Source organism: Choristoneura fumiferana, chromosome 19 (assembly GCF_025370935.1).
Source record: "Choristoneura fumiferana chromosome 19, NRCan_CFum_1, whole genome shotgun sequence".
Classification (NCBI taxonomy): domain Eukaryota; kingdom Metazoa; phylum Arthropoda; class Insecta; order Lepidoptera; family Tortricidae; genus Choristoneura; species Choristoneura fumiferana.
The window spans coordinates 5,731,114-5,757,876 of NC_133490.1; the positions used below are offsets into that span (position 1 = coordinate 5,731,114).

Consider the following 26,763-nt stretch of genomic DNA (forward strand, 5'->3'; position numbering starts at 1 on the left):
GCCATTACAACGTCAGTTCCTTTAATTTTGCCGCCATAACAGATCATAGGAGTACCTATAGAATTAAATCATGACATATTAATTAGTCACATATTAGTGACATATTAAAAAGCCGTGGTGCCCTAGTGGTTTGACCTATCGCTTCTCAAACAGAAGGTCGTGGGTTCAAATCCCGGCTCGCACCTCTGAGTTTTTCGAAATTCATGTGCGGAATTACATTTGAATTTTACCACGAGCTTTGCGGTGAAGGAAAACATCGTGAGGAAACCTGCACTAACCTGCGAAGCAATTCAATGGTGCGTGTGAAGTTCCCAATCCGCACTGGGCCCGCGTGGGAACTATGGCCCAAGCCCTCTTGCTCTGAGAGGAGGCCTGTGCCCAGCAGTGGGACGTACATAGGCTGGGATGATGATGATGATGATGATATTTATTAGTAACAAAATAACATGATATACATCAATAGTAACGATAGAGCTATATTTCCAAGAATTAAATCGAAATATTTTTTAATGTTATTTTTGCATCCTACGGACATTTTACGAGTAAGATACAAAAAAAACTGTTTACGGTTTTGTGCTAGTGCTGCCCTCTGACGACCGAAAATTGCAGTTATATTCCCTATTACGTCTTGTAATTATTATTTTAGGACGCCATCCACGGTATTATCAAGTTGTCCTTCTATTTACTTGTTATGTCCCTATCCCCATCCATATAAGAGGTTAATGCCGGTTACATGCACCAAATATACTTCCCAAAATCAAATGAGCTTTATTCCAAAAGATTAAGGTCTCTCGAACCCTGTTAATGTATTCAGTCGCTGAAATATTCAGCTGAGACACTGTCAACTTTGCAATTAGAAGAAATCTTTTAATATACGAAAGTTACTGGCTTTGGAAGATTAAGTTTTTTGCAGAAGGGACTTCTTACTTTAGGTTTGTTGTAGAGGTATTTTTTTGTTCAATTCAAGTAAATGGCCAAATAGGCTAACTGCCGCACCTACAAATGTTTATTTTGATGGACAATTAACTTTTACCTTTTTATGAACGACACACGAGGTGTCTTATTGGCTCAATTGTCCCCCGACGCGACGTTGTATACATTTTATCGTCGCATTATGAGCATTGCGAAATTAGCGAAGCGACAGCTAATAATCTTCAGCTCTCTTACCTTTTTGAAAGAAAGAAAGAATGATAAAACCGGCCAAGTGCGAGCTGGACTCGCGCACCGAGGATTCCGTGCAATTTTTTTATTATATGATGTAACTAAAAATTTATGCTTTTCGAAATTTTTCCTTTATCTGTGCTATAAGACGTTGCTTCGTACCAAATTTCAAGATTCTGAGTTCACGTAAAGTACCCTGTAGGTAGGTTTTGATTCCCTTGCGAGTGTCGAAAGTTTGATTTTTTCACAGCTCCAAGGGACAGTAGACTTGGGTGTTTGATATAAATTTTAGCTTGATACCTTCACGCGTTTCTGAGAAAAAGGGTCTTGACAGACAGACAGACGGACAATAAAGTGATCCTACAAGGGTTCCGATTTTTCCTTTAGAGGTACGAAACCCTAAAAATATAGTTTCTGAGAGAGAAAAAGAGGGAGACATAGATTTTGGATTTTTTTCCATACACAAATAATGATAGACAGAATACAATACAGTACAAAGACTCTTTATTGAACACTAACACATAGTTAGCAATACAGAAAACCCAGATACACAGAGAGAAAAAATATAAGGTACGCAATAAGCGGCCTTATCGCTCCAAAGCGATCTCTTCCACATGCATTCGTTATGTGTACCTAGTTCTAATATAACCACTCTGCATCTCATTACTCTATGAACCAAGAAATTTGACTATAATTCAGTTTTGATAGCGACTACGTAATTATTTGAAGTCTTCCGACTTACGAAGTTAATCTAACATCGCTTACTCCACAATTTTCGTCCTTCAGCCTTCAGGATTTAAGATTAAAGTGGCATAACGTTGCGAGACTGTTACACTGTGTACCTATTCTGGTAGTCGATACTTTATTTTTATTTGAGTTGAAAATAATTAAGTTTTAATATTGATTTCGTGAAGGTAACTTTGATGTTTTATAGGCAGCTATCTCAGCACCGATGAAGAAATGAGGAGTTATTAACTCTCGCTAAGGTACAGTCAGCAACAAAGTTATGAATACAGCTAAAGTGCCAAAAATATGTATACTATACACGACCTTAAAGTTCAGACAATAAAGTCCAGTATACATATTTTTGGCACTTTAGCTGTATTCAAATCATTGTTGCGGGCTATACATAATTACAATAGGCTTAGATTACCGTGTTAATAAAAAATACATAAATTAAATAGTTCATTATGAAACTATGTATGTGTGCGTCTATAACTGTTTGTTGTAAATTAAACATGTAAAATTAACAGATAACAATTTAATAACTCTATTTCGCTCATCATCATCAGGCCTACACGTCTGTTCCAGACGAATTTTGGCGTGTTACCTGTGCACAACGTCTTTGGTGGCTGACACGAGAGCGACATGTTCGCCCACATGCCAGACAAGAGAAGTCTGCGGATGTTGGTGCAGAACCACTGTATCTTGTCAGCAAGTGCCTTGAGCCATTTTCCTATTTAACTACGCATAGGTACGGGATCCAATCAGAAATAAGGAGATAAGTGCGTAGAAGAATGAGAACACTGACATAGTCAAACAAATTAGGTCTTTGAAGAGGCAATGGCTAGGTCATAAAGCACGAAGAAGAGATGGCCGCTGGGGCCGAAAACTTCTGGTTCGTAATGGAGACCTCGGATTAACACATGCAGCGTACTGCGCCCATCAACGATGACGGATGACCTGGTTAAAGCCTGGATTCACAGTGGATGCAGACTGTTTCCAACCGCTACAATTTGAGGTCTATGGGGGAGACCAATGTCCAACAGTGGACGTCCTACGGCTAATATGATGGTGGTCATAATCAGGGTTCGTAAAAAGCGAGCAAAATTAATTGTAGTACTAGGGTTATCATAAAATCGATTTTGCTGCTGCATGTCAGCAAGGAGTGAGGAAACCAATATGCTACGAGTATTTGCCTATTTGACACCTTTAGGACACTTTCGAATAATAGAGAGATTGTTCCCACTGTGCATAAACTCGACATTCTCTTATCTGTCACTTTGTCATGATTTGTTTCCACCAAACGTAGAGTTTTCTTTACTTAGAACCTTCTTTAACCGATTTATAACTTCTTTACTTATTGTAAAATAAAGTGACTTCTCGCCGTTTGTCTGTATATATTATGTACAGTCACCAGCATTTAATATCTGCCACGTCCTTATCCCGCCCTAGAAATAGAGTCGTATCAGATATTTTTATGCACGCTTGTTGTGTCAAATATTGATGCTGGTGACTGTACGCTTAGATTTTAAAACTACGGCATAGATTTTAATGTGATTCTCACCATCAGTTAGAGTATATAAGGCTTTGCGTTGCGTGGGTGTATAAAAAGGTATTTCCTTTTATTTAGAGACTTTTTTTCAAAATTTCGCCCGTGCGAATCGAAGACATCGGTACCTACTTGTTCTAACAACCCTTTTTATTTCTTCCCTCTCTTTATCTAGTTGTCTCTCTCCCCTATAATGTCGGCACGTACAACATTCAGCCATTAACCGCGATCCAAACCGTTTCCGCAATCGTCTTACGATTTATTTGAACTAGCGTAGTATTTATTACACCTTAGGTTAGCATTGAACTACACCCATACTTGATACTCCGCACCTGAAACGCTATATCTGTGCAATACATTTTTGTCATGCAAACCTCTTTCCCACTTCTACTAGGTGTCCTAAAATAATCCAAAATCTTTCAGCGGCGATAGGCGAAGACGCTAATGCCTTTTCAATTCTACGATAAGCACACAACCGTTCGCAACAAATTGAACAATTTGCAAACTAGTAAAATGCAAAGAACAATAAACTACTGTAATGAAAATTGACACTTTAATGGATAATATTTCGTAAACGTATTTTTTAATCGAAAGAAACGTACTTCCAACATTTTTGAAAAACTATTCTAACGATACCTGTACTACGCGATAGACGAGAAAATATAATCAATCCCTGTTTACGTTTGGTACACTATATATTTTTACCGCTTTGTCCACGTGATTAAGATAACTCACAAAAAATTATGCAGCTTTCTATTGCCTACTTAAAATGTTATAAACCGCGCAAGGATAAACTGGCGAAGCTTTAGGGATTGCTACTTAGGTTCGGTAGCCTAAAAACCTAGCTCTCTACGCGGATACTAAGAATTGGCACAGTTGAAAGTAATAAATCGGCACCTATTTTTACGATCTACCTACTCATAAACTTCATTGATTACTTGGACCCGGGAGTCGGAAGGGTCCAGCCCTGGATTTGATGGGCCATTGGCCGGAGTCCCAGCAAGGGGTCGCAGTAAAACTGACAGTCGGTAGGTACTATGTTTTTGACCTGGTATGGGATACGTTGGATTTACGCGCGGTTTTTACTTTCAGAGGTTTGTTTGATGGGGTTTGCACGTTTGTTTAAAAAATAGAATAAAACAAAGATAAAACTAAACCTTAAATGCCGTGTGGCCTAGTGGTTTGACCTGTGGCCTCTCAAGCAGAGGGTCTGAGTTTCGAAATTCATGTTTAAAATTAGATTTGAAATTTATCGCGGTGAAGGAATACATCTCTAAGAAGTGTGCGAGTGCGCGTGTGTGTGTGTGTGTGTGTGTGTGTGTGTGTGTGTGTGTGTGAGTGTGAATTCCCAATCAAACCTAGGCCCGCGTGGGAACTACGGTCCAAAACCTCTCATTGTGAGAGGAGGCCTGCGCCCTGTAATGGGATGTGAATAGGCCGACTAAGATGAAGGCATGCCCAGTCCATTTTGTCGTTTTAGCTCCAACACGCACAAGCTTTCGCATTTACAGTAGAAATACTCGTTGGTTCTTATGGTAATGGCTCATCGACTAAATAAATAACTTAATTAATGTAAATGTGGAAAGGAAACCAATTTGATTAATTTACCAGTTAGAGCACTTAATTTCCTCTAGATATATTAATTGCTAATTAGACATATCAAAAACACAAAAACACGACAGTTCATCGACCCGAAACGAGCATAACATTTGACGCAGGAGATTTTCACCACACATATTTGGCAAGGAAATTTCCAAGCCCGGAAAACTTTTATGCATCTAAATTTAGATGTTGTTTTCGGTTTCCGTACAGTCAAGCGCAAAAACATGTATCTATTCGAACCACTCAATAATATGTTACGAGTACTTACCACGAATATATTACGCCGGAATAAGAGTCTGTGGAATCGTGAGGAAACCTGCACAAACCTGCGAAGCAATTCAATGGTGTGTGTGAAGTTCCCAATCCGCACTGGGCCCGCGTGGGAACCATGGCCCAAGCCCTCTTGTTCTGAGAGGAGGCCTGTGCCCAGCTGTGGGACGTATACAGGCTGGGATGATAAAGAGCCTGTGGTACATAACATATTTTTGAAGAGTTAGATTATATCCCACTAATATAATAAATGCGAAAGTTTGTAAGTCTGTTTGTTTGTTTGTTACTTCATCACGTCTAAACCGCAGAACCGATTTAGATGAAACTCGGTATACAGATAGTTTTAGTCCCGGGGAAGGACATAGGATAGTTTTTATCCCGGAAAATTTAATACTTCCAGCGGGATAGAGAAAACCGAATTCTACGCGGACGGAGTCACCGGTAACAGGCTAGTATTATATATTTTTGCACTCGGCGTACGTCAGCTTGCAAAAACGGAACACTTATAACATCGCTTTTTTAAAGTTCCGTACCCAAAGGGGACCCTATTATTAAGACTCCGCTTTCCGTCCGTCCCTCCGTCCGTCTGTCACCAGGCTGTATCTCATGAACCGTGATAACTAGATAGTTGACAGGTGAGCTATAACAGCAAATACTAAAAACTGAATAAAATAAATATTTAAGGAGGGCAATACAACAAACGTAATTGTTTGGCCGTTTTTTGCTCGATATTAATAACGGCAACAGGTAGACGCTCGAAATATTCATAGAATATTTAGTTGTATATCCACTTAACTACCCCCATTAAATTAAGATAAAATAAATGTTTAAGGGGGGCTCCCATGCAACAAACGTGTTTTTATTGCTTACGTCTAATGTTGTATATAATGTTTTTTTTTTATACGACTGGATGGCAAACGAGCAAGTGGGTCTCCTGATGGTAAGAGATCACCACCGCCCATAAACATCTGCAAACCAGGAGAATTGCAGATGCGTTGCCAAACTAGAGGCCTAAGATGGCATACCTCAAGTGCCAGTAATTTCACCGGCTGTCTTACTCTCCACGCCGAAACACAACAGTGCAAGCACTGCTGCTTCACAGCAGGATTAGCGAGCAAGATGGTGGTAGCAATCCGGGCGGACCTTGCACAAGGTCCTACCACCTGCAAAATGGTACAGAACCCTTCGGCGCGAGTCCGACCTACGCTTGGTCGGTTTTTGTCCGTCCGTGCTTTTGTCAAGACCCTTCTTCTCAATAACGTGTGAAGGTATTAAACTGAAATAAGTATCAAACACTTAGGTTTGCTACCGCTTAAAGCAGAGAATGAAATCAAACTTCAATTAAACTTAATGCGTAGGTACAGTTACTATAGTACTATATCTGATTCCTCATATTTGTATTTATTATTCATTAAGTGATTACCTAAGGAAGAACAATCTAAACATTTTCACATCTCATTTACTTATAAAAGTATCGGATAGGATAGGATTTTCAAGCTACAACCAAAACCGTTTATAACAACATCGAAGGGACTACAATATTTTGACGTTAAAAGCAGTTAGTAGTTATAAATAGTGTCGCTATAAACGGTTTTGAGTGTTATTTTAATTCGTTTCTCCACAGAAATAAACGTGGGAGGCATTAAAAATCACCCCCCCTATTTTTTTAACCGATGTACTCGTAAATACGTAATTATTTGCATATGTATGTACCGAGAACAGCCGGGGGCTACGGCTGGATGTGGTGGAGATTGGGAACCATATCGAAAACTGGGAGTAACGGTAACTGGTTTTATAACACGTGTATTTATTTACATGCGATTGTTGGATAGTATTTATCTCTTCTTCTAAGTCACAAGCTTTTCTTACTGTTAATTTCACATGCCTTGCAAGGTAGATTTTAGTTAAACCTACATTGTTGTTCCAAATTATTATAAATTTTATTCTATTCTTATTCTATTGTAATGATAATTTAAAAAATGACCCAATCACCTGCTGAAATTGTATTGATTTTTCAGGTTACAGCCAAAAAGGTTGTACCTATTAAAAATGTTTATTTTTAAGTTAGGTTATGAACAGTTAGTGTGCAAGGGGAAAACCACCACACAATGCTACCAAGAAAGCCATAATGATGGCTCACTACTCACCCTCAACCGGCGACCACGACCACTTTGTCAAGATAGTAATATAAAAGTGTAAATTACATAGGCGCTGCACTGGGACATTAAGCCGAAATGATTATTATGTCAAATTATTTACCATTACCATAACGTGGTCTTTTCCCAAATATTATTTGCCAACTTTAACGTCACGCCGGTTAACCACTGAATCTTCCAACCACTCAACAGAACTACATTTTCATCCTTCCGCCAACCCTCAAGGGAAAACTAAAAAATCCATGTGCGAAACAGAGATAATCTGAAGAACAAAATGTAATTTATCCCAATTCACTTTACACGGCCCTTCGCAACCCTAAAACCTAGTTATTTTTGGGGGTAACAAATATAAATCACTAGCCCCCGGAGACCGTTCTACCCGACAGGGGGGGGAGTCAATTTTAACGAGCCCTTTGATGGAATAAAATTATTTCGAGGTTATTAAAAGAAAGCGGAACTGAGACTTGCGATGCGATGGATAACTTCAATTGGGTTTTGAGGTTTAATATAAGATTTTTACAAGCGATTTTTTTTACCGGCCTTAGAAATCGAATCTAACTCACTTTTAGTAATTTATTGAATCAGGCGTTACTCTGGTAAAAATAATCCATTTTGTGTAAGTTCAATTAAAACTTTGTATTGTATTTTGATTATTTTCTTTTGTACAATAAAGAGTTTACACATAAGCAAGCATACATACTTTATATTCAAAATAAGTTAAAAATGTACCTTAATTTTATATTTTATTTAGGTTTAGAAAAGAAAGCATAGATAATAATATTGCTTGCGACTATCTCTGTGTTTTTTTTATAGCGCGCTATCAACTAATATTTTGGGCATAAAATGTATGTAGCTTATTATTTAATCTGGTCCGTCAACCTGACATACGCAACATTTCATAGTACCTACTTTTCACTGGTTCAGTACTTAAGGTATGAATGAATCCGAAAAAATCAAACAAACAAACTCACTGTCGCATTTCTAACATTAGTAAGTATTTATTCGTCATTTTGCTATTTACCTCTGCACAAAACAGGCAATAATTATTTAAGCTAAAGGTTTAAGAAAATACAGATTTTAAAATCTTTCACATCGGCTATAAACGAGAGATTTTTCCTCCTACACGAATTTTCTTCGTCTACCAAACATCAATGTTTTTAAGACGTTCCCTTCGAATTAATGAAAAAAAATACGCTGTTTTCTCAAGTTAAGAGGAAAATTGATGGTGTATTAGATTGATTATTAATCTTTTAAACAACTCAATCTTGTGTTTAATGCGTTCCGCTCTCTAAGGGATCGGGAAATATGAGATTCGAAATTAAAAAATTGTTCCCGGAATTTCGCATTGAGAAAATTGACAAAGAATTATTAGCAATTAAATTAATTATTAATGTGTGTGCCTAATTAATAAACCTGAAAAAAATTTAATGGTGTGTGTTTGAAATTTCTAATCGGAACTGGATCCGCGTGGGTACTACGCCCCACCCTGGCATTATGAGAGGAGGCCTGTGCGCTGTAGTGGGACGAATACGAGTATAGGCCAAGATGACTTGTTACTCATAATTTTGATGTAAGAAAACCTGCGCTAATAGAAATATTAAAATGGTACAATTGGAAAAAAAATAGTTAAATTATTTGAAAGATATTTAAATTAAAAGGTGGAATCATTTCATAATCAATATCGCTATGATTTATAGGCTGTCAATATGTCATTAGTAGCACAAAGGTTCCACCCTGGTATTGAGCATATAATTATTTTATTGCAATTATGTCATTGTGCCTACTAATAATAATTTTGCATTTCTTTTTTCAGGTAAGTTTCCGGAAAAGTTGCTCAAATAGGTAATGTAACGTCTCTACATCGACCTTATAACATTATTAAGTTTAATAATTTTACCCTTACTTTTACTAATGTAATTGAATTTGCTAACTACAAGGATAATAATGATAATTATGATAATTATAATTATGCCTACTAACGCTGGGTTCACATGGCATAATTTGTCCTGCACTATTTTTGCAGTAGGTATGCGGTAATTTTCCTTCCTCTATTAATAAAAATATGTGACCGTAGCCATATATTATAACGATCTATGAATAACATACTCGTATTATGTAATTTATGTTTTTTTTTTAATAACGAAGCGGTCATATTTAAAACACCTCAATTATAGATAAATAACCAAAACACCTGTAAAAAAAGGCTCTGAATTATAATGACGAGGCAAGTTCTCATATTAAATTGACTACCAAAAAATAATAAAACCAAAACGTATTACTGAAAATTTTGCGAAAAATTTCAATCAGTACTCCATTTATTTGAAACGAGACCGATATCAATTAATCATGTTGAAATATCGTCTGCTAACGATTCGTTTCCAGTTGATAAAAATAAATTTTCGTCGCTGAAAATTCTGCAAGGTTTATTTACAGGAACAATCAATATTATGATATCATCTAAATATATCATGGACGTGTTGATTTCCTTTTTGCGAGTGCAATACGACTTTTTACTTAATATAAAAACAATTCAAAAAATACTTCTAGAAAATAACTGTTTTATTACTTGCTACTAATCAACAAGTAACTTCTGTATTACCTACTTATGTAACTTATGTATTTTTCTAACCTTTGTAATGTGTCACTGCTGTTATAAATACATTAAATTAAATAAATATCACGGGACAATTCACACCAATTGACCTAGTCCCAAATTAAGCTTAGCAAAGCTTGTGTTATGGGTACTAAGCAACGGATAAATATAATTATATAGATATATATACATACTTAAATAAATATATGTAACACCCAAGATCTGAGAACAAACAATCGTGTTTCTCATACAAATTAATTATTTGTTTTCTTTCTTTTTCTAATCGACGTATTCTAAACAACCTTTAGAAACTGACCGAAGTACAAGTATAGTACTCAGATCTTATAATAATAATCCAGGTTTTTTCAATCTTTTGGTTTTAACGGCACACTTTTTGTTCATCAAAGTTTCAAGGCAAACCAATAAATAATAGCCAAGTGCGAGTCGGACTGCCTCCTTTCGTTCCTTCCGCTTCCGCTCCGTTACCATAACAACCTGACAACGCGAGCACACGGCACGCGTCAGTTGTTTTCGTACTACTTTCTCATTAAAATTGCTATTCATGATTTCAATGCAGAATACACTTAGCGGCAATCGCAGCACACCTGAAAGTATACACGGCACAACGGTTTAAAACGTCTGCAAATCATTTATTTCGGACAGAAAAATCCATATAGTGTTAGTAACAGTAATCTTACGCCTTAGTAGTCACAATATTCTAAACAATTCAAATAAAATAAAATAACCTCCTAATCTAGACAATAGCTCTATAATAAAGTCAAAGTCAAAGTCAAAGTCAAAGATTTATTTGTTCAAAAAGCAGGTTACATGGTTAACAGGTGTTATGCCAACATTTGAAAGTTCACCACTTTTTGCCGCTTACACGGCGTACAAATATTATAACAAGAGATTTTCATCTACATGTAGGTACCTACCTAATTTATGTTTTTTTTTTTTTAATTATCGTTTACATTATTTAATACATCATTACGATTTCATTATTCGGATTACACAATAAAAAGAAGACAACATTCTATACAATAAAAAAATAAGTAATTAATTCATGCATTGTTCAATTCTATGTCATTTAAATATTCCTGTATGTCATAATAGCACTTGTCTTTCAATATTTTACATATTCTATTTCTAAATATGTTAGGTGGTAGTGTTTTTAGATATTCTGGCAATTTATTGAAAAATTTGACTGCCATGCAAAATACACTTTTTCTGAACAGGGCACAGTGTGCTCGTGGAAATATGTGCCTATTTCTTAGTCGAAGATTAAGTTCAGGGTTAGGTTGATGCTTCTGAAAACGATCGTCATACTTCTTTACAAAAGTCAGACATTCCATTATATAAAGAGAAGGAACTGCTTTGGGCTTATAATTTCTAAATTGCATTTTACCTTTTTATCAATTCCCGGATCTCAAAACTTCTTGGTCTCTAAATACCTAAATTGCAGAATGCCTAACTTTGTTTTCTTGTAACACCAGAATCTTAATATGGCTGAATACCTAAACTTCAAAATCCTTTCATGGCAAAACAACATATGCTTAAAACAACCAAAAGTTACAATACCTAAATTTGTACGTTGAACAGGAACTATATTAAAAGTCCATAATCAACATCAAATTTCTCGAACACCACCCGTGAAAAAAAAGTTAGGCATTTTGCCTTTTGTGTGTTTTTGGTTTGAGTTGTTTTAATATTTTGTCATTTCTGTCATTCGGTATTTGAATGAATTGTGCATTTCAATCTTTAGGTATTTAGAGAATATGACATTTTCGAGTCAAATTTATAATGACAATTTGACATTTTAGTATTAGATAATATACATTTGAGTTAAAATTTATGAGCCCCAAAGGGTATTATGAGGCAATGGACTATCACAAAGCAACTGAAAACTGAATGAGAGGCCTTATTGTTAGTAACTAAATCGCAATCGTCTTCATTATTTCTTTATGTCAAACGGTTAATGATGAGGTAGAACGGCGAATGCGATCGCGAACATCAGAGCGTCAGACAATACGGCGAGAGGACTGAAAACATCTGAAAAATAGATTAAAAGCCGAGAGTCCAAATCAAAGTCGCAAGTTCTCTCTTGTTTCCGCTGATTTCTATCGAACAAAATTACGATAGCTCGAGTTCGATTTATTACCTGCCGATGAACGGGATCGATATAAAAGGTTCCGCACCTCGACGATTGCCGGCTTACTTGGCGAGTTCTTTGGGTAAACTTAAAAGGGCAAAATACTGGAAAAATGAGGACAAGTGTAACACTCTTTAAAAGTGGTAACAACGAATATGGTCCCACACCTGTGGCACAAGAAAGTTTCTTTTTTGTGAACCAAATTTATAATTATTACTGAACTTTTTTTAAACTCATCATTTTGTTAGCCACACGTTTTTTCATCTCATTTAGCACCTAATAACGACCACTGCAACGTGCAAAACTGAAAAATCAGAGGCCTTATTGTTAGAACTTAAATCGCAATCGTCTTCACTATTTCTTTATGTCACACGGTTAATGATGAGGGTAGAATGAGATGGCGAATGCGATCGCGAACGTCAGAGCGTCAGACAATACGGCGACAGGACTGAAAACATCTGAAAAATAGATTACAAGCCCGAGAGTCCAAATCATCGCAAGTTCTCTCTTGTTTCCGCTGATTTCTATCGAACAAAAGTACCGATAGCTCGAGTTCGATTTATTACCTGTCGATGAACGGGATCGATATAAAAGGTTCCGCACCTCGACGATTGCCGGCTTACTTGGCGAGTTCTTTGGGTAAACTGTCTGGAAAATACTGGGAAAATAGGAACAAGTGCCGCTAACACTGCTTACAAGTGGTAAGCTTAACGATTATGGACACCACCCGTAAAAACAGTAAAGTCACGAAGTTTTTTTGTGAAAACTTACAATTTATGATTATTACTGAACTTTTTTTTAAACTCATCATTTTGTTACAGCCACACGTTTTCTATTTCTAAGTAACTGTAAAATTGGAAGACAACTAACCTATATATCGGTTTTGAATGTTTAAAAGTGATTAATAAATACATCTCTAGTTAGTTACACATCGTAAAAGGCCACTCAAAAGTTTACATCGCCATACTGAAAAGTAGCACTTTTTGTATTGTGTCATTTTGGTTTTCAACAAGCGAGGTGTTCCTAAAAAATTACAGCTCCAATTAAATTTACAATTTCCAGAGGAAATTAACAAATGTATTTGATTCACTGTTATTTCAAATACAACATAGATTTTTGCCATTTTTTAATTTATTACCTACACATAGGTGAGGTTGAGGTCATCTTACCTATAACTTGTTTGTAATTAAAAAGTCCTGTCTTCCAAATTTAGATTCTAGATCATGACCATGAAACCTGCCCATGGCTCGAAACACCGAATCAATATTTTACTAACCGCCAGCCTGCTTTCAATTGTCCTCTGGCGCAGTCGGTAGGTTCAATCAAATTAAAGTTTTATTAACCCACAACAAATGTTTATACATTATATTATCTACTTATTTATTTCAGTAATGGTTCTAACGATTTGAAATATATTTGCTATGTGGGTTTTCAGTGCGAACAATCTATCTAGCTTAGTCTTCTGTGTGAAAACACGTATATACATATACAAGTTTCAGCCCAAGCGAAGTTCGTCATCTAGCTATTCATATAACGCCTCCAGCAGAACTCCAGCGCGAACCAGCTCAAAGCTGGATTCTCGTTGTAAGAAAGAAAAATCCTTCATCGCACATTACCATAAAATATCCAAGAAAAATCGTCCGACCGGTCGCTTGACAAAATGGAGATCTCATTAGCATGCCAAACTCAGCGTAGCAGCTAGTCGATTCGACAATGATTTATAAGAAGAAAATGTAAGTGTCTCTGCCAAAGAATTATAGTTGGTGAATGAAGCTGCGAAGATTTTTCTAAAAAGAAGTGACTTTTCAAGGTGCTTAGGTACTATACAGCCATTAAACAAAGTTGGTTTGTTCAATTTTACATTAAAGAAATAAAGAACGAACTCGCAAATGTGAAACTTAACACAACATTGCACTTAGTAATAGTCAATTTAGAAGTATTAGCAACTGTATTACAATTGTAACAGTTTTTTGACTCAAATTTCTTTTGTTTTCCCTTAGAAAACCATCGACAATTCTAATTAATATTTCTCTGGGATACGTTCGAAGCAGTCCAACCTATACATAACTCGAAATGTATCGTCCGTATCGTTTCTGCAGATTCAATTAATTAAGTCTGGGAAGCCAACAGAACTACCCAATTCTATTATCGCTCATAGCCTCTCTATCCCGCTAAACTAGTTTGAGAAAGACAGAACTAATCACATAATCTCTTATTGGCTGCTGATTTTTCAAGATGTTCAAAAAGGATAAAACATAAAACGTCTCATTGGCACGAATTATAGGTATATTTAATGTCATATAGGGTTTAAATTCTTCCTTGTCGAAGAAATTTGAGCTGAAGATTTCTCTAGCAGTAATTAAGTTTCAAAATTGAATAAATTATCACTTTAAATAACGAATACAATGACTGTACTCATAGAAACATCTAGAAGGGATCCCTACCAAGCTCCACGACCCAAACTTTGATTGAAGCCCATAACATCCGAAACTAAATCGCCGTAAGTCAAAAGAAACTTCATCCTAACTTGAATCTTACCCCGCGTCAGTAAGGTTTCAAACCGAACCGTGAGACGTCGACTTGTTTCTTTCCACTTTTAAGTTTCACAGTGATCGGAAATCTAACTTCGATCCCGAAAGTTATTTAAAACAATAACCAAAAATCCATGGATGTCATTAAATATGGATGCGTCAAACTTGCCATCCACTTAGCAAACTGTCGTTACCAAGTGAATCCGAACGCCCTGCCTCCTTATTTATTGAAAGTCATGAATACAAAGTAGTCTTGTACTTTTTTCTCTCTTTTTTGTATTTTATTGTTTGTTGTCTGCGAATGTACGGAGTGATTTTACTTTTTAAGATGGCTTACCGATTCGAGGAAGTTCGAGTTGTTGTGTATTAGTTTTTTAAGTGATGACAATAAAAAATGGAAGATGTACCTCGATGAAGTAGATTACATGGAGTTTGTGATGACTTAGGACAAGACTTGTAAGCTGATTAAAAACCAAAAAAACAAAAAGTAATTTCAGCGTTTCAACAAATGATGTAATATCTACATTAGATCCAAAACAATGGCGTAGATTAATAATTTAGTTTTGTTCTGGCGCTTCGCCGGCCGCTAACACGTGGTGCTCGCATTGTAGTTGCAATTGTACTTAACACTCTTCTTCGCTTTGCTCGTCGAAGTACCTACTGAAGCTAAAGTGACAGTGAAAGTGACCAGTGGTCGAGAAAGCAAGTTTAAGATGTGGCCGGTATGTAGCTAGGAATATCGACAAATACGTTGCTCTCTTTGTGTTGCCGTGTTTTTATTAAGCACATCATGACATACTCGTATGCCTAGCCAACTCTTAGGCAGGAATATCTAGTTTCAACCATCGGTTCAACCATTTTTGAGATATTCAACTTTGAAATTTCAGAATTGGGGTTCTTCAACTTTTTTAAGCTAATGATAATACAAACTAAATTAAATTCTATATTAAATGATTGATTGGTCAAATGTTCGTACGCTATTTTAACATGTTCTTTAACAACCAAAACTGAGACATTATTGGAGAGACCTAAAGCGAATCATGAGTGAAATTCCAACCTATCGGAGATCAGTTTAATTTTCATACAGAACAAAGGACTTGCAAGAATCGATTCCGCAAGTTATATAACCCTGATCATAAACCCCTCTATCTATGCACGCCATCTATACAGACGGAGATAACATTTCCATCTACGTTCCGTTTGGTACCTGTATAAAATACGCGGGGTTATGATTTTATTCTTGCTTTGGGTTCGGAGTGTACATTTTTCGACACGATGAACAAAAATGATTTTTATAAAGTACTATCCTTTACTTCCTTCAAGGTTTGCCAGCGCGCTATGGAGCGCAGTATTCTTAGTGTTCGAGATCTGATAGAATCAGAAACACTGATCTGCACTCCAGAACTCAAAATGTCGATGTGGGGATGAAGACCGCCAAATTAAAATGGGACTGGGCGGGACACGTCTAGCGTCTGCCATATGCATCCAAATCGCTGGGCCATAGTTATCACAGATTGGCTTCCCTGTGACAGGCACCGGAGCACAGGTAGACCTAGGAGGCGCTGGCTGGACGATTTGGACTGTTTCCAGCGTCGCTGGCAAGATTCGGCCAAAAGTAAGGATGAGTGGAAGCAAAAAGGGAAGGCTTTTGCCCAGCATTGGGACATACTACAAGCTAAGTAAAAAAATATATCCTTGCTTCCTTGACTGTTAGCCTATTGAAGAGGCTCTTCATCGTCATCATCATCATTAGCCGTCCACTGTTAAACAAAGGCCTCCCCTTGAACGCCACAATGAATGACAACTCGCCACTTGCATCCACCAGTTGGCCGCAACTCTCACAATGTCGTCAGTCTACCTAGTGGGACGACTGCCAACGCTTCGTCTTTCGGTTCGTAGCCGCCACTCGAGGACTTTTCTCCTCCTACGATTATCTGTTTTTCGAGGGTTGTGATGATAATGATATATAACCCCGATCATAACTCGTCTATCTTTGCACGCCTGTAAACGTAGAGAGAGACGAAGATAAAATTTCGGTCTACGTTCTGTTTTGTACCTGTATAATATACGCGGGGTTATGATTATGATTTTACTTTAGGTTGGGTAAAGGTGGGCAGAAAAGTTGAATGGAAACGGCGGATCGGCAAGCGTAGCGTAGGATGTCTACCAACGATATGGACGGATGATCTGGTTAAAGCCGAGGTTCACGGTGTGGATGTCGCTTCCGACCAAAGCAACTGGAGGTAAAAAATATCCTTACACTTAACTCGTCAATTCATGCCTTCTGTCAATTTTATACAAAAGTTCAAACACGAAGTGACAGCGACAAGGTAATAAAATACCGGGTGTGGCCTGTAATACGAGCGATTTTTAAAAACAATGGAGTCTTTGAATTTCCCCTTTTTCAAACAAATTAAATACTGCTATCAATGTACGCCATTCTAGAACACAACTGACGTCACCTATCACGCTACAGACATCAAGCATTTTGCTTTACATTGCTTTAAATAATTATTTTTATAAGTCGCTGAACTAAAATGTTGTTCCGTTTGACGAGCATGATCTATGTTTTAGTTATTTGCTCGTATTACAGGCCACACCCGGTATAAAGATATCTTTGACTCGACTGTACAAAAAGCGATTTGAGATGTATCCCATCTCGTCTAGAGCTAAATGAAAAGCCGGTGCCGTGGGGTTTTCGGGCGGCTTGATAAAACCAGCCTGGTTTATTGGTATCGAAGCCAATAAGAAAAGCGAATAGAGGTCAGAGAATACTTATGGCTCGCTTGCGCTTGACTCTAGACTCATAGATTCTAGGCTATTAAAAGTGAACGAGTCGCACAAATAAATTAATCAATGAAAATAAATTATTTGGTGTTCTTTTACAAAAATACAGTTTTTTTTTCACAGAACACTGCAAAACTAAATGCATAGGTAGTATTTAAGCTTCTGTATACGCAAAGGTAGGTTTTGAGAATGTTCTTAGTAATATTCGACAAAGTGAGTACAGAACTAATCATAAGAGAAATATACATTTACTCGTGTATATTCCTTTCTTGTAAAGAGATATTCAAAAATTATGGTAAATGACAAGTGTTAGATATATATATATTTTTCAAAAATCACCGTGATATTTTTTTTACCTAATTAATCTCACTTTACGCCAAACATTGGCTGCATAATTATTAAAATTTTCATAATAATAGTTATAGGACGTAGCAAATTCAGAAGCTGTCAAATACCGTACCGTAGGTATATTGTTGGCTTCTGTCAAACGAATTATTGTTGTTGTTTCTTTAAAAAAATATGGCTCTGTCCATTGGAGGACAATTTTGCCAGTGTCTAGTAGTTTTTGCCGTTGTACGGAAAAAAAAATCTAGAAAACGAAATATGAGAGGTGATGGTGGATGAACGATGACAGCGCGAATCCAAACGAATTATTCAAATGAATTAAAAACTATCCTGTATAACTTGTTGGGTTGTTGCCCCTGAATGTGTTGATAGGGGCGACTTTACCTATAGTGCAGGGTGTGCGTTGCACACGGGCGCAGTGGTCTTAGGGGCGCCGTCCGCGGCACTTTGTACGTATTCCATTTTGACCGCGCTTTTCCTAAAAGGCGCTAAAGTAATAATTGCACACGGGCGCTACATGGGCTAAAGACGCCGCTGTTGAGCAGAAGCGATTGATAAATGTACACTGATCTTAAGAGCAAAAGGAAAATAAATCAGTCGGCAATAGGTCGGAGGGCTGGTTCCACGGGTTCTGGATTTCCTTTGCGGAATTTGATGCTATCGCGTTTATTTAAGACGAGCTTGTAGTTGCCAGGTATTGTTAGTTCCTAACCTACCTAAAAAACCGGCCGGTGTCGGACACGCCCAAGATAGGGTTCCGTAGCCATTATGAAACAATGAAGTAATATGTTTCTAAGGATTTCGTATTGTGTACGGAATCTTCCAAGTTTAGGTATATTTTATACCTTAGGCTGCTATTTACTCTTAAACTACTAATAATTCTCAAGAAATCTTAGCCGTTATAATTTTCCTTGTAAATTTGATATACTTACTACCATTCTGAATTTTTTCAAAATTTTTCCACCCAACAGGTTAGATTATAGAGGGGGGGACGCTCGATTTTGATGAAAATTTGCGCTTTAAAGTTGAATATTTCGCAAAAAAAACAATGAATCGAAAAATCGTCTCAGCAAACCCCTAATAGTTTTAAAAGACCTATCCAACGATACCCCACACTATAGGGTTGGATGAGAAAAAAAAATCACCCCACTTTACGTCTATGGGAGGTACCCTAAATTTTTTTTATTTAATTTCTTATTAATGTAATTTTGTCAGCATAGTTTACATATATATCAGTGCAAAATTACAGCTTTCTAGCATTGATAGTCCCTGAGCAAAGCCGCGGACGGACGGACAGACAGACAGACAGACATGGCGAAACTATAAGGATTTCATTTTTGCCATTTTGGCTCCGGAACCCTAAGTCAGTAAGTATATCAAGCTTTCAAGAAAAACTATAACGGCTAAGTTCGCTTGAAAATTATTAGTAGTTTTACTCTTAAATAGCAGCCTAAGGTATAAAATATACCTAAACTTGGAGGAAGATTCCGTATAAAATACGAAATCCTTAGAAAAATATTACTTTTTTTTTCGTAATGGCTACGGAACCCTATTTTGGGGGTGTCCGACACGCTCTTGGCCGGTTTTTTACATCGACGTTTCTAAATTGATATTCTCTATTATTGGCGCGGTCGCGGGTTAGCAAAGTAATTGTTTCAGTTTATTTATATGGATCTGGCAAGTAACGCCTGATTCAATAAATTATCTTTTTTTGGCGTTAAAAAGTAATAATCTCGCAGACGTTAATTGCACATAAAAGGACCATTTAGGTCGTTTAGGTCGTCCCCGAGTATAATTAGCTCTCCGACCTACTTCAATGACTAAAACATAGGAACTACTTTAAAAGTCGCCACGAACGTCGTCGTGACCTGTTAGTTCCATTTCAAATGTTTCGTTCATTTAACTTCTTAATTAGGTACTGAGGTAAATGAACTAAAATCTCCCTTACTTCATTACTGTATGTGCGAAACAGCTATGTTTGTGCGACAAATATTTGTATATTGTGTGGTGTCGTGATAGTTGGGTCTGCGTGACACTTTACAAGGTGTTCTAAAATTTATTCAAAATTTAAGTATTTCAGCAGGTCTAACTGATTTTTTAATTGATTGGTGTTTAACTTCTACCTCGTTAAAGGCGTGACTGCACTTTAAATTAAAATTCTACTGAAAAACCTTTATAAGCGTGTTCAGTTGAAGTAACCAAACCACTTCCTGAAATGTTTCGGAATAATTTAAAGACACCCTGTATGTGTTGATTAAATAGAGGCAGAGAAGGACGGATTTTGTTCATAAAAATACGCGTCGCATAGACGTAGCTGTCTTACACGTGTGTTAAGAAAGAGGCAGGATAAAAAGTTGTAGGCAGTACAGTCGAGTTCATAAACTTGTGAGCAAACATTCGATCAAAAATATCTGAACACGCTTCTACGCCGTTAACAATAGAGTCGTGTTCAAATATTTTTGATCAAATTTTTGCTCACAAGTTTACGAACTCAACTGTATATTGGCTTGGACCTTCACTAAATAAAACTTTAGTTTTGAGTCAACTAATAAACGTAAACTTAATTAAAGAAAGTTCGTAATAAATAGATAATAAGTATAAAAGAATCTTTAAACGTGAAATTGTTAGACTTCTGTGAAAAGTTCGTCAAAGTATATACTCGTAAACACGTCTACTTTACCAAACTAAAGTTAAGTAAATTATTTATTAGCAGCCTATAGTGTAAACTATTTCATGCTTCCTTAGGTACTTTGTTTTTTGTCTCATAGTCAAATAGCAAAAGTATATTTTAAAAACGTTTTTTTAACTCACACATAAATACTTACTTAAAACTAAATCTACTTTCTAGCATTAAAGCTAAAACTAAATTATGACGCCTCAATCTTAAGATAAATTATTCTCGAGTCGAAATCCTTTGTGTGGGTAATTAGACCGGTGACTTCGCGGCTTGTTTACCGCGGGGCGTTAAGGGACGTAAAGGGGGGTATGAATGATTTGTGGGGTGCAATTAGTAATTAGGGGGAATGACGCTGCTTATTGTTTGGGTGTAGGATAAATAGGAAACATCATCTTATCTCCCGGTAGGTACACCTACAGTTCAATAAGAAGTCAGTCGTCTCGTAATCACGGCGCATGCAACTGTGCCGAAATATCCAGCTTCTCTAAAACCAAGGTACGCGAAACAAAACCCGAATTAAAATCATTAAATTAGAAATGACTGCAATAGCCTAAGGGGCTGTTTCACCATCCATTGATTAGTGTTAACTGACGGTTAAATGTGATGCCGTCTCCGTCTATTCGATCAAAACAAATAGAGACGTCATCACATTCAACCATCAGTTAATACTAATCAATGGATGGTGAAACAGCCCCTAAAACATTCTACTTCTTGGTGTTAGGTTAGGTGTGTGGATTAGGAGTACACTCTGAACCGACGTGCATGCATGAAAAGATTTATGAATGTAGAGGAAGCGAGAGTTGTATGCCAGGATCGTAGCAAGTGGAAGGATGTAGTTTCTGCCTACCCCGTTGGGAAAGAGGCGTGATTTTATGTAATGTAATGTATAGTGTTCCCTGGCAAAGATTTAAGCAGTTTTCAAAAGAGTAAACAGACTAACAAACAAAAAACATCACTTGTAAAGCATCACAATATGCCAGACAGTTCGTGGCAATAATTTTCGTAGAGAATTCTATAAATTGTCTATATATTAGAAATTCCGTCGACGAAACAAACTCAATGGCACAAATGGCACAGACGCATCGCAATGGCACGTACCGTTGTAGTTTGTATAGCTTTTATATGTGTACATTTGAGAAGGGACGTGTTTATGTGAGTGCAGTGTTTGTGTTGATATGTGACTTCGGTATAGGATTGGTTCAACACACGGTTAACGAAAGCTAAACTAGCGAAATTCAGGATAAAAATAAATCATAATATACGAGTTATCGAGTAATTATGTAATCAAAAGTAGAAATATTTGCCGTACCTACTGCCCTACACTAAAAATAAGTTTTAGGTTAAAAAAACATTTTTAATACAAGCTTTTTTTGCTGACTGTACTTTTCGTTGGCTGTACTTGCGTTGTCACCTAAACTACATTTGCATACCAAATTTCGAGCCGATGCCATTAACCGTTGAAGAGTTGCGTCCTGCGCAGACGATCCTGGCTGGACTACCCGAATGTCACTACCAGATTATTGTATACTGTCACGCAATTTACATAAGTATGCCAAATTTCAATATAATCCGACTAGTGGAAGTTGGTCGAATTCAACTTGCAAGTTATGACTATAGACAGACAACCGTTCAGGTGAAACTAAATAAAAGCTTGACTACAATTTTTGGTCTTAGTTTTACCTAATAATAAAAAAATCTCGACATAACATTTCTAGTTAAGAAATATAATTTCAGTGAATAATGTAATTATATTTTACTCATTAAACAAAAAAAACCATGATAATGTACTCATTTTCACGTTTTCTAATCGATCTACCGTATTGTTTCTCAGGCACATCGTGATGGCGCCATTTCACGATATGCCTAGGAATTCCGTGATCTGGCGGATTTAACGATCGGCCGCCGACATAAAATATACATGACCAAACATGTGAACCATATTTTTTGTTAAAATCTGTTAGTACCGTCAAGTACCGTGTTTTACTCACACAAAGCTTAACTCGCCTCTCACTTGGTTTTTCTAAACCAGAATTTATATAGGTATACACGAAAAAATTCAGGAGCGCCTCAAGTTTACATTTTGCATCCGAAACCTCCAGACCAGTTGGAGCGTCTCCTAATCCCCTATACTCCTTCGTTATATTGTTTCACATAACGCTTAACGGCCGTAGTGTAGTGTACACACAGTGGGCGAGAAATTAATCTATGTACCTTTTTTTTTTATTCGACTGGATGGCAAACGAGCAAGTGGGTGTAAGAGATCACCACTGCCCATAAACATCTGCAACACCAGGGGTATTGCAGATGCGTTGTCAACCTAGAGGCCTAAGATGGGATACCTCAAGTGCCAGTAATTTCACCGGCTGTCTTACTCTCCACGTCGAAACACAACAGTGCAAGCACTGCTGCTTTACGGCAGGATTAGAAAGCCTCCAGACCAGTTAGAGCGCGTCTCCTAATCCCCTATACTCCTTCGTTATATTGTTTCACATAACGCTTACACGGCCGTAGTGTAGTACACACAGTAGGCGAGAAACGAATCTCCAGTAGAAAAAACTCTCTCTCTCTCTCTCTCTCTCTCTCTCTCTCTCTCATTTAAATGGTGTAATAAATAACCCTTGTTTGTGTTCTAGAAAACTGGGTATACAAGTTTCACTACATTGCGGTAAGTATTTGATTTGATCAACTGAATTCATTCTCCCTCAATAGTCTGTGATCTAAATGGGGCTTACACGTACAACTTTATTTTTCATTATTACACAAAATTTAAGCTTCACGTTTGAATGAGGAAATTCTCATATAAAATTCCACCCCACTTTTCACCCACTTAAGCCATGATTACCGATATAAAAATCTATGCTATGTCCTTCCCGGGATCTTAAACTATCTGTATTATCAATCATATCACCCAGTTTAGGACTGCAAGAAAAATCGTGAGAATTGCATACATTGCACCGCTCGATTGACCACTACAAACTTGTTGGCTTTGCGGCCTCGCAATGTAATGCTTGCATCATTTATCTTGCAGGTCTAAATCAAGCTTATTCATCGGTCCTTCTGTTCTTTTCTCTACGCGGAACCCCGTCCGAACACGCGTTACGTAGTTACATAAATAATGTAAAAACGCCTGCACTCAGCCGAGCGCGTTCCGAAGGAAATCTCTTATTAAAATCTGTATTCCTTAATAATACCGTTTGCAGCGTGCGACAATCATCCGCAACTAAGCGTACAGTCGGCAACAGAAGTGGATGTGCGGTTACTGTGGTCAAAATTATCTACACACGACTTTTTTGCCAAGAAAGAGTGGTTAGAGTTGCCATACGTCAAGATTTGTCCGGACATGTCCGGATTTTTGACCCTTTGTCAGGATTGCGGCCGGACTTACTAAGTGTCCGGATTTTTGCAAATAACCTAGGTAATTTAAAAAAAACTATATATATTTGTTCATGATACATTAATTCCACCGTTTTTTATGAGTACATGGGATAAATTACAGCTAAAGAGATCTCAGCCAATTATTTGCTGAAATTAAAACTACAATCTTCCCTTAACGCAAGTACGAGCTAGAAATTACTGTTATTTTTTTCCATTGTGGCACGAAAATTAATCATTTGTATCGATAATTTTCGTGTCACAATGGAAGTGTCATGGCGCAGCGCCGCGCCGGCACGTCCTTCAACCTACGTCAAATCTCTGTTACAAGAAAATGTCCGGACTTTTAGTGTGATGTCAGGATTTTTGTCAGGACTTTTCATTTTTTCATACCACTCTTAGGGTTATGGTTATGGCAACCCTAAGGGTGGTTAGATCATTTTGAGCACCACAAGCATCCACTTCTGATACTGACTGTACCCTACATGAATGCCGCGTGTCGCAAAACTCTATGACCATCATCATCATCATCATCCCAGCCTCTATATACGTCCCACTGCTGGGCACAGGCCTCCTCTCAGAATGAGAGGGCTTGGACCGTAGTTCCCACGCGAGCCCAGTGCGGATTGGGAACTGCACACACACCATTGAATTGCTTCGCAGATTGTGCAGGTTTCCTCACGATGTTTTCCTTCACCATATTAGGTCGTGGTAAATTTCAAATGAGAAATCGCACACGAATTTCGAAAAAAAACTCAGAGGTGCCAGCCGGGATTTGAACCCACGATCCTCTGCTTGAGAGCCTGTTATTGAGATACTAGTGTTTACCCGCGGCTTCGCACACGTAAATCATTAGATCCAGCAGTTGAATTTAAATTTCGGGATTTTTAAAAATTCCCGTGGGAATTCCCAAAAATTAATCGTGGTTTTCATTGACGTTAAAAACAAATCATATCAAATTTCATGACTCTAAGCCCAGCGGTTCTTATTTCGAGATTTTATCCCTATCCCGTAGGAATATCGGAATAAAAAGTAGCCTATGTTTTTTTCCAGATGTTCAGCTATCTAAATACCAAATTTTATCCAAATCCGCCCAGCCGTTTCTGCGTGAAGGAGTAACAAACATACTCACTCTCTCACTCACACAAACTTTCACATTTATAATATTAGTAGGACAAAGTAGGATTTGGGTATTCATCATCATCATCATCTCTGGCCTATAGGCTTAAACCTATGGTCTAAAGGCCCTTGGTGAGCACAGGGTTCCTCAGGTTATGTGCTGCACTGCAGGTCTGCACGCCCAGTTGAAATTAAAAAATGTATTAAAATTTTAAAAACCCGATTACCTCATGTGCCGTGGCTGGCACATGATTTATCTGGATCGTGTCGATTGATTTGGAATGCAGTAATATCTATCTCACGCGCGATCGATCCAGATAAGCCACGCCGCCATCTCAGTACCTTAGAGATATTCTAGTATATAAGCTAGCATGTACGTTCGTAATGTAGGAAGTTCTGTTCAGTGGTAGTTCGAGATCAGTAAACGAGTTTAAGTAATCCCGACTAAGGTGCTTTTACTCTCCCACACCTATTTTTCCCCTAAAGTGGTGACCCCGACCCCTAAACCTTATTTCATTTTTTAGGGTTCCGTAGTCAACTAGGAACCCTTATAGTATCGCCATGTAAGCTCAGAGACCGTTAGTACTAGAAAGCTGTAATTTGGCATGAATATACATATCAGTCACGCCGACATAGTGATAAAATAAAAAATAGTAAAAAATCTCGTGGAAGTGATTTTTTTTCTCGACTAACCCTATAGTGTGGGGTATCGTTGGCTAAGTCTTTTAAAACCATTGGTCTTTTAAAACAATTCAGTGATATGTTTGTGAAATATTCAACTTAAAGTGCAAATTTTCATTAAAATTTAGCGCCCCCCCCCTCTAAAATTTAAACTGTTGGATGGAAAAATTTGAAAAAAATCAGGATAGTAGCAAGTATGTCAAAATTACAAGAAAAATTATAACGGCTAAGATTGCTTGAGAATTATTAGTAGTTCAAGAGTAAATAGCAGCCTTAGGTATAAAATATACCTATACTTGGAAGATTCCCTACACAATACGAAATCCTTGGAAAAATATTACTTGATTTATCTTAATGGGTACGGAACCCTATCTTGGGCGTGTCCGACACGCTCTTGTTTTTTTTTAATACAACATAACCTAACTAACTTAGAAAAGTGAAAACCCTCCTACATTGTCATTTCAAAGTTCATATACCTCAAAAATGGCTGAACCTCTAACGAAACTTAGCTTTTTAAAAACCACCGCAATTTTTTTTTTCACATATAAAAAACGGCATCGAAATCGGTCCATCCGTTAGACTTACGATGCCACAGACAGACATTAGCGTCTAACTTATAACACCCCTCTTTTTGCGTCGGGGGTAAAAACGGTTTTCGTTACTTGAAAAGATCATATTAAATGATTATTGTAACGGATAACTCACGTCTTAAATCGGGTTTAGCTCGTCATGTTTCGGGCTATTTCGTAGCCCTTCTTCTCAGGAGCACGCGACTCGGCGGCTGCCGCAACACACAATACAATAAAAATATTAATATGAGTGAGTCTCACGGTAGTTTCATGTTCAAAATAGAAAAAATCGCTAGCAAAAGCTTAGTCACTTATAATTTTCTAGGGCAAAATACGTCAATTTATTTAATAATCAAACAAATCCATTAACCACCATGATTTGTTTGTGTGTACGAAAGTATTCAATGCCGTACTTTATGTACACTCCGCACAATAGTCGCTTTTAGCCTAATGATTTCTGAGAAAGTATTTGTTACGAA

General features: G+C 37.3%; 1 protein-coding gene across 4 annotated transcripts in view; it reads left to right on the forward strand.

Annotated features, from left to right (window-relative positions):
* Window positions 1-26,763, forward strand: part of Gfrl (Glial cell line-derived neurotrophic family receptor-like) — a 305,325-nt gene that overhangs the window by 115,002 nt on the left and 163,560 nt on the right. The window lies entirely within an intron of this gene.